We start from the raw sequence: 18,740 nt of genomic DNA on the forward strand, positions 1-18,740 counted from the left end.
CAGGGTTTACGATTTTCTCAAGCATTAAATAAATCAAGAAAGAAAGGGCCAGTGTTTTAAAATGATATATCTCATACACAGTACAGAGAGCTGTTTGAATAGGGACATGGTACCTACACATAACTTTGGGTGTCATGTTTTTTTTATTGCTAGTGGGGTGGGACTAAGTCCCTTGCACTGCGGCCACTTCTGGCCTATTGCATCAGCCCCAGATGATAGGTGAGGGTGATTGTGGAGCAATTGGTAGAATGAAGATTGGCAGGGGAAACCGAAGAATCCGGAGAAAACCTGCCCCAACGCCACTTTGTCCACCACAAATCCCACTTGACCAGATCCGGGATCGAACCCGGGCCGCCGCGATGGAGAGCCAGCGACTAACCGCTTGAGCTATGGCGCAACCAGTGTCATGGGTTAATAACTGCAATTAATATCTAAAGATATTAAGTTACGTAATTTCAACTTCAGTAACTAAACAATCCAGTCCGGACTCTCTCAGCCTACTCCTTGTTACTACCGACTTCGATCCATGGCCTCTAATGACTTAATGGTCATATCAAATTTTGTGGAAAACTGTCAGCTGGTTCTAAAGTTGAAGGAGGGCAACGCACACAAATACATCATAATGGTGTACTCGTAAGTCTATAATTTTCCATAACGAAGTACACAATAAGAAAACTGTCATATCTGTTCGATGATTACAAACTGACTGAAGATCCCAATAAAAAGAAAATAGAAGGGTATAAACTGAGCCTACCAGACCAACCCACACTTATAGCGATCATCTGGTTTACATTTTAGGTATAGTTTTGTTAATTAAATGCTGATTTCTTTATTCAAAGGCAACCCCAGAGCTGCAGCCACTGTCACAAACTGTTACAGTTTCAAACGCGGCAGATGTAGAGGTTTGTAATAGGGCGTTTACTGGCCGTGAGTACAAACAATGTCAGGGAAGGGAGCAGGGAAGATCAACGAAGACAGCAAACGCTATCTCGTCTCCCCGGTACAATTGGATGGAATATTTTGACCATATGCGGCGTTCAATATCATCATGGACAGTTCCAATTACATGAAGGCACGCGGCTGAGTCTTGTACTTATCAATGGAAATTTCCACTCGGCGCAATATCTTCCTTTCCTGCTAACGTTTGCACATCGGCATATTCGTGATATCTTGAACTCCAGAGTGGTGAAATTTAATAATTTTGATAGGAGTAAGCAACCAATTCTTCCCTTACAGCTATTTAGATGCAAAAGTGAGTGTGCATTACATGTTTCGGTCACATAAAATGTATCAATGGTTATTTTTCGTTAAAAAATGCGCAACTAACTCAACAAAACTGAATTTTTCTTGGGAACACGCCAGTCGCTCAGCTAGTCATGAATTTCCGAATATTTTATGGAACTCGAAGGTTCATTACTGTGTTCACAACAGCACACCACTGGCCCCAATCCAGTCTATAACATTCCAATTTCTCTACGATCCATTTTAATATTATACCCCTACATACGCCTAGACCTTCCTAGTAGTCTCTTTCCTTCTGTTTTTCCCGCCAAAACCCTATAAGCATTTATCTTCTCCCCTTGCGTGGTACATGCCCTGCCCATCTCCCCTGACTTGATCATTCTAATTGTGTTTGGCGACGAGCACAATTTATGAAGATCCTCATTATGAAATTTTCTTCATCCCGTTATTATTTCATCCCTCTTAGATTAAAAGTGTATTTAACGTGAAGTACCACATATAACTTCTGCCTACGACACTTTCGATAAAGTATATATATATATATATATATATTTTTTTTTCCTTGGCACTACAGCCCCAGTGGGCCTAGGCCTACCTCCATGAACTTCTCCGTTCACTTCGGTTTTTCTAGATCTTACACANAGTATATATTCACTGATAAAAATTAAAGTTTATTTACGCACATCGACTGAAACGGCCATGATATTAACTGCCAAAATAAAGTGAACAGGTTTTTGTGATGGCTTTGTTAGCAACTTCCCTCTCCGTTTCGTACAGTTCCGTCAGCATGTCGATGAAAGAGCCGTAGCTCGTAAGAGGAACGACATACCAAGTTAAAAGGCCTCTCAGACTGACCATAAGGTACAGTGAGATTATTTTTCAAGACGCACTGATGGTGAACAGTATCAATAAATTTCAAGGACGAGTGCATTAAGGGTGAACAATATCAATAGCCTTCAAGAACGAAAACCTAAACCCATGGAGATGAGTCTTTCCCTAGACACTGATGCCTTCACTGACTAAAATTATCCTCGTCTTTTATGAAAACCAAAATTTCATCACCGTATTCCCAGCAGCCAGCCACCGTTACACATTTTGTTATTATCTTCCAACCTATGCCTCGGCGTGTTCCAAATGGTCTCTTCCCTTCAGGCTTTCCGACTAAAATTCCGAACGTAAGATCTGAGGTTTTCAGGGCAGTGTAAATTCATATTGCGATCTGTGTTATGATACCGTGTAGTCTCGTACGTGGTTACGAACACTTACTAGGAACATGCTGCCTTTGCCTTTAGGGTAGAAATGAGTTCTAGGCTAGGCTTCCCAAAATATTTTTTAAACGGGTCACGTTAAAAAATTAATAAGAACAAAAAATCAATAACATATACCGACCACCATGTGCAATGCAAAATCTCGCGATCCATAATGTGCATTAAACATTCTCATTCACGCATTTAATAAACGGATATTTACTCTTAATACTGTCATTTATACTACACTTACGTTTTGCCATCACTATATGGATGAAAACAGATAAATTCTCACAGGCTCTCACAACACAACGCAACGGTCGAAAAAGAATACAGAGAATGATACAAACAGAACTGCCGTTATGGAAGCAATTCAAAACAGAGCCAATATAAATGAGAGAAAGAAAAAAAGACACTGCCAACAGAAAAACTAATAATTTGTGAAACCGTGTCTTGTGGATTAGCCACCAGGAGTGTTAACATAGTTATAGAAATGCCAATTGCAGAGAATGCCATCCGTTACCGAGCGTGTATCGATAGAAATTATTATTACAGAAGAACACTTAATAAGCGGTACATCTTCTATAAATCCGGGACAGCGGGATATTATATGAAAAAAAACGGGGTTGTCCCCGGAACAAACGGGAAAAATGGGAACCGTACCTGAAAACATTCTTCAGAAATACTGGTAACGCCCTACCAAACTATACGGTGCCATAATCTAGAAGACCACAATTTAAAGATACTGTCGGTATTTGTCATCGCTGACAATCCTGCTATATGCCCAGCCCATCTCATCCTCTTTGAAGGAATGGGCAGCGAAAGGTATTATGTTCACATATCTGTCCGTATATCTATTTCATTACAAACAGTGTTTCCGGACTGAATCAATCAATCAATCAATCAATTAATCAATCTATCTGTCTGTCTATCTATCTATCCATCCATGGTTCTACAGCCCTTCTGTTGGACCTTGGCCCATGTTCAGATTCTTGATCTTGTGCAGAGTCGGTAGCACTCCTTTTACGGGGGATCAGCCCGTCGCAAGGTCCATACCTACACATAGAACACAAACACAGAACAGGGGCATACAGACATCCATGCCCTGAGTTGGATTCGAACCAACGATCCCAGGATTCGAGCGGGTGAAGACATTTCATGCCTCAGCCAGCGCGGCCACTGTGATCGGTAAAGTGAAAGTATAGCTCCACGCATTCTTAATCTCGTCATTTGGCGGTGTTTCGTACCCCGACCACTTTACTCCAGAGGTAAAAGCTAAAATGCAGAATAAACAATCAGGTTTCTCGTCATCGTTAGCTGCTAGATGCTGGCCCGTTTTCGTGTATTTTTTTTTAAATTGCTAGTGTGGTGGGACTAAGTCCCTTGTACTGCGGCCATTTCTGGCCTATTGTACCAGCCCCAGATGATAGGTGAGGGTGACTGTGGAACAATTGGTGGAATGAAGATTGGCAGGGGAGACCGAAGTACTCGGAGAAAACCTGCCCCAGCGCCACTTTGCCCGCCACAAATCCAACTTGACCAGACCCGGGATCGAGCCCGGGCCGCAGCGGTGAGAAGCCAGCGACTAACCGCTTGAGCTATGGCGCGGCGTTCCTGTATTAGTCATCAGCAATCGCTGATCACTGTGGTCACATGGTCTAAAGCAGGGGTCTCCAAACTTTTCGAACAGCGGGCCACGTTAGGTAATTCAGCACTTTCAATGGGCCGGATAAAATGAGAAATTAATAACTCTAGGTATATGAGTTTTATTGAAAGCACAGAATTTCATAAACTAAATACAAAGTACGTGAAAATAAATTATCGTATATTAATGACAACAGACAGTAGCAGCAAATGCTCATATTTTCATCACAAATTATAATAAAACAATTAATGTGAATGATGGAACTCTTTTTGCATTCTTAAAATCTGATTAAATTGAGGTTCAAATTTTGAAACGCTAATCACAAGTAGCGACTTTAAATGTTCATTGGATAAATTTGCCCTGTATTTCGACTTGATGTACTTCATCTGGGAAAAAGTTTGTTCACACAGATATGTCGTCCCAAAAATGGAGATAAATTTACAAGCAAATTTCTTTAAATTTGGAAATTGCTCAGAGTTCAGAAATTTATAAAATTCGATCAAATTTCCTTCCTTGTATTTGTCTTTAATATGATAATTTTCCTGAAGTTCAATAATTTCCATTTGAATTTGACTTGTGACATCTGCAGCATCACAGTCAAACGGATTTTGAAACAATCTAATTTCCTGAGCACTGGAATCCAAATCAGCAAATCGCTTCCGAAATTGTTCTTTCAAATCTGAAATGACTAAATTTGCAAACGAGGAAGGAAATTCTGCTTCACCCTTTTTATGCAACTCTGCACAGTATAGCATATGAACAAAGTTACAATTTTTCACTTGGCTTTCCAGAAGTATCAACTTTGCTCTGAATGCCTTGATAAGTGCAAATAAATCACAGACTAAGTTATTTTCACCCTGCAACTTTAAATTCAAATGGTTCATATGGTTTATCAGATCAGCAAAAAATGCTAATTACCATAGCCACTCGGTATCTGATAAAAGTGGTTCGTGATGGTTTTTTCGGTAAGAAATATATCAATTTCATTCCTGAGCTGAAAGAAGCGCGAAAGAACCTTTCCACAGCTAAGCCATCGAACTGCAGTATAATATGTCAGGTCAATAAGCTCGGAATCACATTTACCAGTACTCATTGGAAAATTAGTTCAATTGGCGCATTTCTGCACAATTCTTTCGCGGGCCGGATAAAATCTTATCGCGGGCCGCATGTGGCCCGCGGGCCGTAGTTTGGATACCCTTGGTCTAAAGCATGAAATATCTTCGCCCGCTCACACGCTGAGGTTGCGGGTTCGAATCCCTCTCGAGGCATGGATGTTTGTCTGCGTTTATTCTGTGTCTACTATCAGCCAGGATATAAAAAAACCTTGATTCCTATTAAGAGGTATATCAGCATAAGAGCTGAAGGTTCTGTATACAACATATTCGCCTGCGGATACCGCCTAAGCCCTGAAGACGTGCACACACCAAAGACACGACCACGGGGACAGGAGCCACCTCAGGAAGTGGCATTCGTACCTAGGAATTTCGTGATGTATGAAGGTTGTTACGCTGGGTTTGATACATAGCTTGGTTGGGAGAAACTAGAATTTGAGCCCCAAGGTCATAGGAGAACAATATTCAAATAGATCTTTGGGTATTATGTTACGAGGATGTTAATAAAAATGGCCCAGGTTCGTCTCTTGTGGTAAGCTGAGCTTTGGTATCACCTGTGTTCCACTTTCGATTTGATAATAAGATAGTGGTAATTGGCCAGCGAATTGGTTGGCTACATGAGCGCCAGAGGGAGGGGTCAAACCAGGCATCTGCCCCTTCTCCTTGTTGAAAAAATAAAACGTGGAGATAAGAAAGAAATATGCCAAACATTAATAATAAAAATTAAGCGGAAAATGTTCTATTCTGAATACCCCACGGCAATCAGTAATACCTGCCTTATTAGCCTTGAACGTTAAGTTCGTAAGCACAGTTTCTGGCTCTCGCCGGAAAAATAAATCCTAGTGGTGCCCATGGCTGGCTAGCCACAAAACAAAATGAAGAGTTTTTTCTAATGTCCGCTATTAACAAATAGCGTCCACAATATCCGTCTTCTGGAGCAGTTCTCTAATTAACATAAACATATGTTCCAAAATTAACGGAAATACTAAATTTCCGAAATCAAGACATGGGACAATATCAGAACAACAGTCATGTTTAAAGGGAATGGCATTCATACAAACAGTATTTTAAAGTAAAGTAAGTAAAAGGTACCCTGTAACAGGCCGTGAATACCCGTAAGCTTGCGAGAGGCTCCCACATTTTCTAGACAATCGGCTCAGAGATGGCGGTGAGGTTGTCAGCCTTATGCGCCGGCCGCCCTTACCCACAAGGCCATAGTGCGGCTGGAAGGATTATGTAAACTGAAAAAAATCCACCTCATCAGGTTTCGATCTCGCGACCTTACGGCTTCTAGCATGGTGCCTCAACCAACTACGCTACCAAGTTCATTTCCTAACTCACGGGAAAGAGCGCGTCTCCATTGCAAAGATCAGTCAGTCAGTCAGTCAGTCAGTCAGTGTTCTCTGGGAAACGGTCGCTGTATATTCTGAGAATCATAAAAAAACACAGATACAATGCAGAGTTCTGAATGTTACAATTAGACAGTAAATACGAGTATGAACAGTGCGCTTCAAAAGGTTAAGAAAACAAATCGAACAATTGGCTGGGGTCATCAGCCACTCGTGTCGATGCGAAACAGTGCGCAATTACATCACAGGACATGTCATTCTCGGGGAAAAGCGATGTCCAAATGTGCTGACTCTTTGATAGACATGTCTGGTATTCAAAGAATGCAACTGCTGGTATCATCACTGGAAATTTCCATGCACTATAGTACGTTGCATGTTGCAGGTGGTCATACAAGAAGAAGGTATGTCGATATTTGAGCTCCCCACGATGCGCTGAGAATGTTGACGTTGACGTTGACGTCGACGTCGTTGTTTTTATGAAACTTCCACAAATGAACGAGTTTCATAACGCCAGGACTTTCGTTGGGGACGGGGGGTGGCGGAATGGGCTGTATTCAGCGATATGCAAAGAACAAATAGACCCATAGATCTGACAATTATTTTGTACAGTATTTAAATAGGAGAAACGGAAACATTTTCTGGGTACGACGTCACTTCAATCAACAACAATAACATTTCAGTCTTTTAGTAGACTGCCTCTGTGGCCTAGTAGTCAGTCCCTGGCTACAGATCCAGAGATCCCGGGTTCGAGTCCCTGCTCTACCGGATTTTCTGAGAAGTAGTGGGTCTGGAACGGGGTTCACTCAGCTCGTAAGGATAACCGAGGTGCTGTTTCAAGGAAATAGCGGCTCTGGTCTAGAAAACCGAAATTAATGGCCGTGGGGGTTCGTTGCGCCGACCACGCGACACCCTCTATCCGCTAAAGTTGGCAGTAACTTCGCCGACAAGCGGCGGTCGCTCGGTCGGTATAGTTTGCTTGCGGACTAATACCACCGAGTTCGTTTTCTTGTTTTTATTAGGGCGCTTACCAATAACTGGCTTTCCTCTGACTGGCGAGCATCGTGAATGTACACCCAATCAAAAACTCTATTAAAAAGTTGATGGTAACTATAAACTAAACAAAACCAAGAAAAAAAAAGTATTTTCTGCAGAAATTGTGTTTTTTCACTATTGAAAATAACCCTACAAACCGGCAGACGCTTTTCGCAGCGGTGGCACACCTGCGAGGTATGACAAATATTGAGAAGGTACTCACTCTATTACATTTTATTCTGAACTGCAGTTTTCTTCAAAGTGGTTCCCTCAGGCACCCATACACGAATTCTTGTGTTGTTTCGAACTGTCGATGTACACTCAGGAGTCACTCTGTATGTGGTTTAGAGCGGCTGTCACAACCTCCTGAAGCGTTTCCATAGTTTCAAAATATGATCCCTTGATACGATTCTTCCTCTTTGTGAGGAAGTGGGAGAAGTCACATGGAGCGAGAGTAAGTGGAGTGTTCCAGGACCATGATCAATTTTCATGCCAAAAACTCGCTGTGTGTAAGGGCGCTTTGTCATAGTGCAGGATCTACTTACTGGGGAACGAATCTGGCATCACGTTACGAAACCCCTTCAGGCGTTAAAAATTTTGGAGACGAAACTTTTGGTTGACAGTCTGACCAAGAGGGATAAACTCCCGGTGCACTCTCCATTTACAGCCCAAGAAACAGATCGACGTTATCTTGACTTATGATGTTGAAATCCACAGTTCCGTGGGGTCGTGTAAACCTGTAGATTTCCACTAAATGCCTTACCGCTTTCTATAAGGGTCATACTAAAAAATTCAATTATCAACCCCAATGATTACTTGGGTTCCCACCAAGTATGAAGAAAAGTTTCGTGCTGATTCGTTGTTCGAATTATTTATCGCATATCTTCGTGAAGAGCTATCCGAACATTACTTCCATTAAAGTACAATTAATCAGATTCAAGGCAAGTTCGCTAGCATGCCCAGTTCTGGCACTTACCTATAGGAGGCAGCACTCGTCATCGATCACAGAGTGACTTAGTTTTACAAATATGGCAGACATCGTTGCTAAAGACCGAAGTCTTGAAGCATTACTTATATTAATAATGAAGATGTCATGATTTTATTAATGGGAACACGGAGACCAACAGTATCCATAAGAGAACAGTTCGTTCTCTTGCCCTTGAATATGTTAATACGCGTAATAAATACGCATTTATACGCCGCGATCTACAGTGAATTGCCCGGAAATTTAAACGATCCAAAACTGAACACTAAGTACGAAAAAGAACCAGACTGAATAAATCGTTTATAACATGAACCTGCATTTGTTATTTTTCCTCCCGCACTGTTAGAAACTGACAATGCTATTTTATTAGAGGTGGCAGAGATATACCCAAGCTTTGACTGAATTAATGGAACATAAAAAAACTACCGGACTATCGAAAGACAAAGAATATAATCAAACTAATCAGTCCTAACGACTTAAAAGAAAGGGAATGCATGCAATCAACATGACGATAAAAATACAGTTTACTTTCTAACATAACACCAAGGCTTTTTAAGATTAAGGTATCATCAATGCCGCAATTACAGCGTGGAACTAACGTTACCCACTATACTGCTACTAAGGATTATAAATTCTACACTGTGACATGAGGGCTCAAAGCCAGTAGAGCAGAACCAGAAGAGACACCCCTTGCTAGGCAATGGCTCAGTAAACACTTCTCCTTGGTAACGGATACGCCCATGTAACAACAGAACTGTTGGAAGAGGCGTTTTCTATATTGTCCGTGCGGGGAATGGTTGCGTGTTCGATACTGTTGTGCACAAGAATGTCCGTCTCTCAGAAGTCATTATCTTCAATATTCTGGACTCAGATCACCTACCAATCATTTCCCACTTGCTGGATCATGTTAGAGCTAAGAATCTTTGAGACCCGGTTGACAACTTCACAGACTGGGAGCAGATTCAAAGCCTGGCCTCTGAATTAATTTCATATAAAATCCAAATTAACTTCAGGGGAAGGAGCCGATAAAGTGGCCCGCGACTTTATTGCCTCTATACTCGTGGCTTCAGTGTATAGGCTATCCACAAGCAAAATTACACTCTTGGACCTTAATAAGCATCTACCTGGTCTGCAGAGTCTGCTGAAACATAACCAGAGGTTAAGGAAACTGTCGAGTAACGCGGGATCCTGCGTGTAAAACGGCTGTTGATTGAATCACCAGAACCGTCAGATGAATGACCCATAGAAAGGCGCTTGGACGGTAGGAAACAGTAGGAGAGAACTGTGAGGTCACACCTCAAGCTCTGAGACCTAATGCGAAATCGCTTATGAAAAGGCGCCAGCCGCTATCCGAACTAGAAGGCCAACGTGACTGTGGATTCTTTACAAATCAGTTCACATCTCATGACCTGTGCGACAAAAATCATAAGCGACAGGTGGAGACTACAGGCCAAGCTCTGCTTGCATCTGTAGCCGACACCCCGTTGGGACCTTGTAAAGTGCATAAATTAGCAAATTCATAGAGACTGAGAGAGGCTTGTGGACTTGATGGTATTTCATACGGATGCCTTAGGCTTCTTCCAAGAAGACCACCGGTACATCTAACACATTCATTTAATCACTGCCTTCGGCTGTCCCATTTTCCAAAGCCTTGGAAGGAAGCAAACGTTATAACGTTACCGAAACGCGGCAAGAACCCAAAATTCCCTCAAATTTGGGTCCGATTTTCCTGTTGTCTACGACAGACAAGCTATTCGAATAAGCTATTCTGAAAATAATCCAAAAGCACACTGAAGAAAGAGGCCTAATTAATGCAAGCCAGTTTGGTTTCCGTGCTTGTTACAGCACACCACTTCAATGTATGAGGCTTGTGGACCACGTCACATTCAACACTAAATAAATAAGGCTGCTGTAGTCTTGGATATTGAAAAACCCTCTGATACAACACAACACCTTGGTTTACTATATAAACCATAGGACTTAAAATTTTCCATGAGTCTAATCAAGCTTATTAGGGCCGGGATAGCGTAGTCGGTATAGCGACTGGCTACGGGCTGGACGACCGAGGGGTCGGAGTTCGTGCCCCAGTAGGGTCAAGAATTTCCTCTTCTCCAGAGTCCAGACCGGCTCTGGGGCCAACAAGCCTCCTATCCAATGGGTACCCGGGGCTCTTTCCTCGGGGGTAAAGCAGCCGGGGCGTGAAGCTGACCACTCACCTCCAACTAGTGGATCTAGTCATTCAATCCCCGATACGTCTTCATGGCGTATTGCTTAATTAGCTAAGCACAGGGCCAACTTTATTTTACCTTACCTAATTAAGCTTGTTGACTCTTTTTTTCAGAGAAAGTATATATATATATATATATATTTAAGGCGTGCACTGTCTTCGTTCGCTCGGAAGCCGGGATCGTGGGTTCGACTCCCACTCGGGACATGGATGTTTAGTTTGTGTGTGCGCGTTTTTCTGTGTTTTTGTACAGGTAGAGGCCTTGCGACGTGCTGATCACCCGCCCAAGGAGTCCTACCGAATGTGTAAGATCTAGAAAAACCGAAGTGAACGGAGAAGTTCATGGAGGTAGGCCTAGGCCCACTGGGGCTGTAGTGCCAAGGAAAAAGAAAAAAAAATGTATATGTATATATAAATGATACGCCCCAAACACGTGGCGTCTATCTAGGTCTCTTTACTGATGACACCTGTATATATATGCAGCAGACCGCAAAGAGGGCTATGTCCTCAGAAAGCTGCGACGAGGGTTCAGTGCTATTGAGTCATGGCATGTGCGTTGGAACATAAATATCAATGAAGATAAGACTCAGACCATCTAGTTTTCTCATAATCTGAAGCCCACTGACGCTCATCTTACACTGAATGAACGGAATATTCCATTTGTCAATCGTGTAAAATATCTCGGTGGAATCTTCGATAAGATTACATGGAAACCACACAGAAATGAATGAAGCCAAGGCCTTCAGCACATTTATTAGAATGTACTCCTTATTATATATATGCGTTTAAGAGCGAACCTTAAACTAACCCTGCATAAGGCACTGATCAGATCAGTAATGACTAATGTTTGCCCTGCCTGGGAATTAGCGGCAGACATCTACCACTTTTTTTTTTCTTGGCACTACAGCCCCAGTGGGCCTAGGCCTACCTCCATGAACTTCTCCCTTCACTTCGGTTGTTCTAAATCTTGTACATTCGGTACGACTCCTTGGGCGGGTGATCAGCTCGTCGCAAGGCCTCTACCTGTACACAAACACAGAAAAACGCACACACACAAACTAAATATCCATGCCCTGAGCGGGATTCGAACCCACAATCCCGGTTTCCAAGCGAGCGAACACAGTACATGCCTTAGACCGCTCGGCTACCGTGACCGGCACCACTTAAAATTGCAGCGCCTTATAGGCTCTCCGCCCCACTGGAAAATTTTCAAGGTGAACACCGGTCAGCGATTTGCACACAGCTTTCAACCTTCCGTATGTGTACGATTATATAATAAAATTGTGCAGGCGACAAGCAGAAATAATGAGAATGAACATGTTCGCAGTATGCAGTATAGGACAAGGCGAAGCCAGACATAGAAAATACATGTATAAGAGGCTTGAACTTGGCGGAAGTGAAGCTTACGAACGTTCAAGTTACTAAGTGCCTTTGTAGCAAAATACGTGGTACACTCATTAATTTCGTGGACTGTGGTTTTATCGCATCATATTACAAAGTATTCACATACACCTGCACAGATCAACATCGACCCTCAAAATTGTTGCCGTTGGCCGCTATGCAAGTCTGCCAACTTGGATATAGATGCCGAAAACACTGCTGAAACATATTGGCGGGAAATTCCCGTACGGCGTCTCTTGTGGCATTGACGACCTCTCGGACGACTGAAATCTACGACCACGTAGCTTTGCTTTCAAGCGGTGAAAGAGAAAGAAATCGCAGGGTGCGAGATCAGGCGAGTACGGAGGGTGTGGCAAAACGGTGACCTGTTGCCTTGTCAGTTCCTCTAGGACAAGAACAGAGCGATGTGCAGGGGCGTTGTCGTGGAGCAACAGCCAATTCTTCCTACGCCAAACCTTTCGCTAGGGGATTTGCTTACTTTCTGGCAGAACTTGATGTCTGCCCGTTCTTCAAACTGCCACATTTTCAATTGCTGTCACTCGCGTGTAATTGCAATTCACTATAGAGGCCGAAGTTCTGCTTACACTGTTTGCACACAACTGCCTCTTGTTGTGATGAGAGATGAACTAACAGGGCATCATATCGTGCCTCAACCTATCCTCTGTAGTGCACTGCAACGACGCTTTGCGGCCAGTCCACAAAATTATTGACTGTGGTAGTAAACTTATGATAGGCATGATCTGCTTTGCAAGGCCTGTACTGACAAAGAACACATAAGGTGTATGACCGCAAGGGTTTAGTTAAAAGAATTCTGGTTGCAGAGGCTTGACGTTAAACTTGGCGTTAAACCTCCAGTCGTAAAGAAATTTTGACTCTGACTTGGTTCAGAGACAGCCAGTCTTCAGTCAGCACTAGCCAACAATAGCGAGTGGTAGCCAGTGGAGACCAGATGCGGTTAAGAGTCAATGGCCAGGAGCTGCGGTCATGTAGATTAGGAATCTACAGTGTTGGGAGCCGTTACCAAGCAATGACTGAAGACACAGCAGACTGACAAGACTCTGTATGGGCCACAGTAAATTGCAAATAGTGTCAATTAGCGATGGTGCTACACTTAACTGTAGTGACGGTCTGGAAGACTCCAGTAAATCCAATTACCAATCCAAAGCCGTGTACAAATATAATTTCCAATATACCACTTTCGCATCGAATCAATTTCAGACTACGGCAATTTTCTTCAGCAAACTTTAAAACAAATCATGTTTTTAATTCATCAGCAAGTAACATTATGTTGGAATACTGAAATTTCGCATATAGCCTTGTGGCATTCCCAAATGTGTAGAAAAATGTGGGAGTTTCCATAAAATGCAAGCAAAAGAAAATATGGATGAAAAATAACACCAAAACCAAGTAATATACTGGGTCAAATGTACTTCATCACCTACCCCGCAACTACAAGTAGTTTAGCCGAAGTTCAAAATCCGTATCTTTGTACGTTTCCAATATTTGCATATGGGGCAGTTACATGAAAGCAAAACGTTACAACAATACTGTACTTCTATCACAAATTATCAGTAACATATTAAGAGTTATGCGGTATTTTCAAGAAGAGACTAATGCAAATAAATTTATCGTTGTATTACATTAACGCCGTGATTGCGTATGTTATTGGCATCGACTGCTGAAAAGTAGGATTCGGACACACGACTATCCAAAATGGATGGAACTGTTCCTGGCTGAAAGGAATATAACGCGAGCCAGGAGTAGGATGACAAAAATATATCGCAGATGGACTGTCATTAGCAATACTACCACACATAAAAGCCGAAAGTGCGAAAGATATTCGTAAAATCTGTGTTCGGTAAGTAGCCGCCTGAACCAAGCATATAAATATTTTGAGACTAACAACAAATACTGCAACGACTTCAGCTCTTTAATGCTATGTCAAAAAGAGAAAGAATAGATGCTTCAAGCTAAAAAAGGAAAGCTTGTGAGCAATACGAAGAGGAAAGGCTTTCCGAGATCGTCGGAACTTTTATTGCAGAAAGTAAGAGTATGGGTAAAAGTATGTGAAATGTTGTACTTATCGTGGAACTGAATGCCGTATGCACTATCTTCTCTCAAGCAAATGCTGGAGTTGATTTCTGCACTGGATGAAAGTGGAACGGAGATAGGACTATCTAAGCAGGGGTCCCCAACATTTCTGCGCCCGGTACAAAATGGCGGACATCAACCAATTAACGTAAACCACTTTTCAGTGCATATGAATATTTTTTCCATGTTCATTATACTTCATAATTTGCAATGTCCGCAATAAATATATATGTGAGTTATGCCCAGTGGCGTTAACTCTCGTACGCTTTTACTGCTCACTTATTTATCACGTTCGTACTCTTATTGATTACTATACTCAAATATGTCCAGCAGATTTAATAATATGGCCGCGCCATAGCTCAAGTGGTTAGTCGCTGGCTTGCCACCGCGGCGGCCCGGGTTCGATCTCTGGTCTGGTCAAGTGGGATTTGTGGTGGACAAAGTGGCGCTGGGGCGGATTTTCTCCGAGTACTTCGGTTTCCCCTGCCAATCTTCATTCCACCAAATTCTCCATCATCATAATCACCCGGGGCAGGCTAAAATAGGCCAATCAGTTAACACCGCTCTTTTCCAACCCGTCTTTGCTTGTATCGGCGCAGTAGGAATGGTGTTATCCCTGCTACACCTGTTTCTACCTTAGGACAGTGTATGATGGCTACTGGAAGTTGTCCTCACAGATCAAACTAAGGAAGATCGGTATAGGTACGGGAAACTAGCTGGGTCGGTTTGCATGTGTCTCAGGGTAGCGACGCCGAGGAAAGCGTTTTTCTGAGTTGAGCCAATTGACGTTTATTCACCCGCTAATTCAGCACACTGTTAAATTAATGTATTCTTAGCTTTAAGTTACAGCGTTACACTATCGGCAAGCTATGTCCCGGAGCGTGCAAGGGTCACGTCCGTTCAGTACGGAATATTGTGAAAGTCTCCCTTTGTGGAATGGCTTGCACCCCCACGCCGGGAATTCGAAAGATGGTGTTGACATATACATTTTCATCCCATCTTCCGTAGGAAGCTTGAACGAGGCAACCCAATCATACTGGCCCTCATTCACAGGCAATTGTAACAAGCTCTGACCTGTCCTTTTAGGCGCGTCCGGTTCCCTGTACCCGAGCTAAATTTATGACTGATCGTAAATGTCATAACTCCGGACTTCTTGTTTCTGCCAGAATTTAGGAATTTTCAACATAAACACCGTATTCCACGTCCCAGACGATGAAATACGATATTATAGATCACGATACATTTCCAGTAATACCGAAACATAAGACTTTTGAAATTTAAATTACCGAGAATTAATTAGAAATAAATTTCATGGTCATCTATAATCATCAAAATAAATAAGGGCTCAGAATGATCAGCGTCACAGTGGTCGCCGTGCCGAGTGGACCCAGCTGGACTCCACCCCCCACTAAGCGAAATATTTAATAATAAGTATATTTTCAATTCATTTACGCTTTCGCAGTTATCTAATAGAATAGCTGCTAATGCATTTGAGCCAATTTCTAATTTATTTAAGTACTTTTCACTCCACTTTCTCATTTCAGTTTTCACTGTGATCATTTGGAGATCTTTGTGGATCCTAGAGTTATTTATAGACCTGAAAGTTTTCGAAAGGAAGGGCTGGAGTATTTCAATGTTGAAATTTGAGGCTGTCACCCACAGCTGAATTCCTAAGTCCAGATGGGTTCGAGCACCGCTTTTTAAAACAGTAGTTTGCTTTCTACTGATAGCGCTGATCTTCTCCCGAATAGCCAGTGCACTTTTTCTCTTTCAGATTGAGCTGGCTTTATGTGACTTTGATGCGCCTTGTCCATGTCAGGCCTCTATCAAGATGCATGCCAGGGCATTTCACTTCGCTCCTTTGTGGTACAGCAACACTGCCACTTGCACTGTCGGACAGGTTTGATTGTGCAGGGTGAAAGAAATGTACGTGGATTTGTATGATTGACTTTAATTCTCCATTTCTTTGCCCGTTCATTAATCTTGCTGATGTTGTCTTGAAGTTTCACTGAAGCTATCACTTGTTCTTCATGTGTTACCAATCCTGCTGTATCATCGGCAAAAGTGGCAGTTGTTCTGCTGTCTGATGTAGGTAGGTCACTTGTGTAGATAACATATAGGATGGGCCCTAAGACACTTCCTTGAGGTACTCCTGCTTTAATTTTTCTAAATTTTTTTGGTTTCATCTTTAAGTTCCGCTTTAAATAGTGCCTCTTTTAAATACGATTCTAAGGTTCTGTACGGGGGAAGGATTTTTCTAATTTTGAACAATTCTTAATGTCACACTTTATCAGACGCTTGTGTGCCGCAGAGCACTGCTGTTTTTTCCTTAAGTTCCTCTCATTATCTCTGCAATTTGGTGTACTTGTTTCGATGGTAAAGTGTTGCTCCCGAAATCCAGGAAGATTCAGTTTTCTTCTAGTATCGGACGTCATCTCTTGAGCATAGCTGTCTCGAAGACTTTGCTCGTTACTGGGAGTAGGCTGACCGGTCTATATGAGGTAACTTCCTCTGGCGGCTTACCCGGTTTCGGAATCATCATGATCTGAGCGACCTTCCACTGAGCTGGGAAGTGTCCCGTTAGATAAATGTATGAACATAAAAGAATACATAAAACAACATATTTAACGTTAAAGACACCACAGAATAAAAAATGTGAGGGATTTCAATTTCCTCACAGTGATGGTTACGAAGAGTTCTATATTCTGGGACATATCGCCATGTACAATAATAGTACGTTGAATGACAACCGACGTTTCCGAGGAACACGTAGCCTCAACCTTTAGCGTCAAAAGAGTTTCCCAAGCAAGATATCAGCATGAAGCAGGTAGACTGCAGAACTCTGTTTACTGTCTACTTCATGCTGATTTCTTGCTTAGTAGCTCTGAAGATGGAGGCGACCTATTCCGCTGAAACGTCGGCTGATCTTCAACAGATTGTACGATGTTATATCCCGTAAGTCAGATGTATACTTTCATATACGCGAAAGTTATTAATTAAAGTAATTAATCCGACATTCGCACTCACACGGGAAGGTCGTTAGTGTGATCTCTAGCACTGTATATCATCGGCTAGTTTTTTCGGGTGTGGAAGAGCAAAATGTTATGCTCATAAACAATCGCCAAGTTGGGCATCAGCAAGACCAGATCTGTTCCCTGATTCACAATGTCCATGGCTGAGAATAGTGACTCGCCCAGGTACGCTGCAATTTTAAGGAAGAAAACGTTTCTCGGTCAGCCCGATTCCAAACCTTCTCATGTGTTGCGTAGGATTTCTGACGTCTCATCTTGAAGGTCCAAAATCTTGAGTTCCAGTTCTTCTTCCATTGCCTAAATGAGACTTCCAATGGATGCAGCAGTTTCTGTCACATCCATCTAGCAAGTGAAGAAAGCTACCACCGGCACAATGATGGTGATCTGCTCAAATATCTTTTCAAAATGATCCAGGCTTCCACTGGAATCATCGACGCTATCTAGTCCCAATGAAAATAGCATCATTAAATAACCAACTTAAAACAATAACAACAACAACAACAAGAAGAAGAAGAGCGAAACAGTTCCATGATGCACAATCCTCCTCCAAGTACTAACAGTCGCTCAATTAATCTAGTAATTCCCAACTTCTTACAGAATTCGAAGACCCATTACCGTGTTCACAAGACTGATCCAAATGAATCCAGTCCACACCCTCATATCCTATTTCTGCATACTGCATTTTAATACTGTTCTACCATCTAAGCAGAGATCTTCCAACAGATATCTTGCCTACAGGTTTTCCGACCAACTTTTGTACCCATTTCCCATCTCTCCGCCCACTTCCTTCTCCTTCATTTGATCATCCTAGTATATTTAGTTGTGGAAGACCATATGGTTGTGAGATGTCGAGGCTCAAACATTTTCTAGAAAATCGGCTCACAGATGACGGTGAAGCTGTCAGCTTTACGCACCGGCCGCCCTTTGCCCCCCAGGAAGATTCCTAGTACTCATTTCTGTTAGAGGCTGAGTCGACACCAGGGTCGTAGTGCGGCTTGCGTAGTTGTCACTAGAAAAAATCCAATGACATCGGGAATCGAACTCGCGACCTTCCGTCTTCTAGCACAGTGCTCCAACCAAAAACGCTACGGCGTGTCCCCTAATATTTAGTGAAGAGTTAAAATATTATTCTCCAATCTACGCTTAGATTATCCAAGAGTCCTCTTCCCTTTCGGGTTTCAAACAAAAACGTACATTTATTTACTTCTCCAATGCGTAAGCATGACTACTACATGCCCTCATTCATATCACCTTTCGTGATTTAAGCATTCTGACAATATCCGGCAAGGAGTACAACTTATGAAGCGAATAACAATAAGAACAACAGCAACAAGTCTGTACATTTATTCATACGCCTGACAACATCAAGGAAACTAA

The 18,740-nt window shown here is 42.3% G+C and overlaps 1 protein-coding gene across 1 annotated transcript in view; it reads right to left on the reverse strand.

Annotated features, from left to right (window-relative positions):
- Positions 1–18,740, reverse strand: part of LOC111864352 (sodium/glucose cotransporter 5) — a gene marked incomplete in the record, with an annotated part of 159,836 nt that overhangs the window by 66,853 nt on the left and 74,243 nt on the right.

This window comes from Cryptotermes secundus, unplaced genomic scaffold (genome assembly GCF_002891405.2).
Source record: "Cryptotermes secundus unplaced genomic scaffold, Csec_1.0 scaffold312, whole genome shotgun sequence".
In the NCBI taxonomy this organism is placed as follows: domain Eukaryota; kingdom Metazoa; phylum Arthropoda; class Insecta; order Blattodea; family Kalotermitidae; genus Cryptotermes; species Cryptotermes secundus.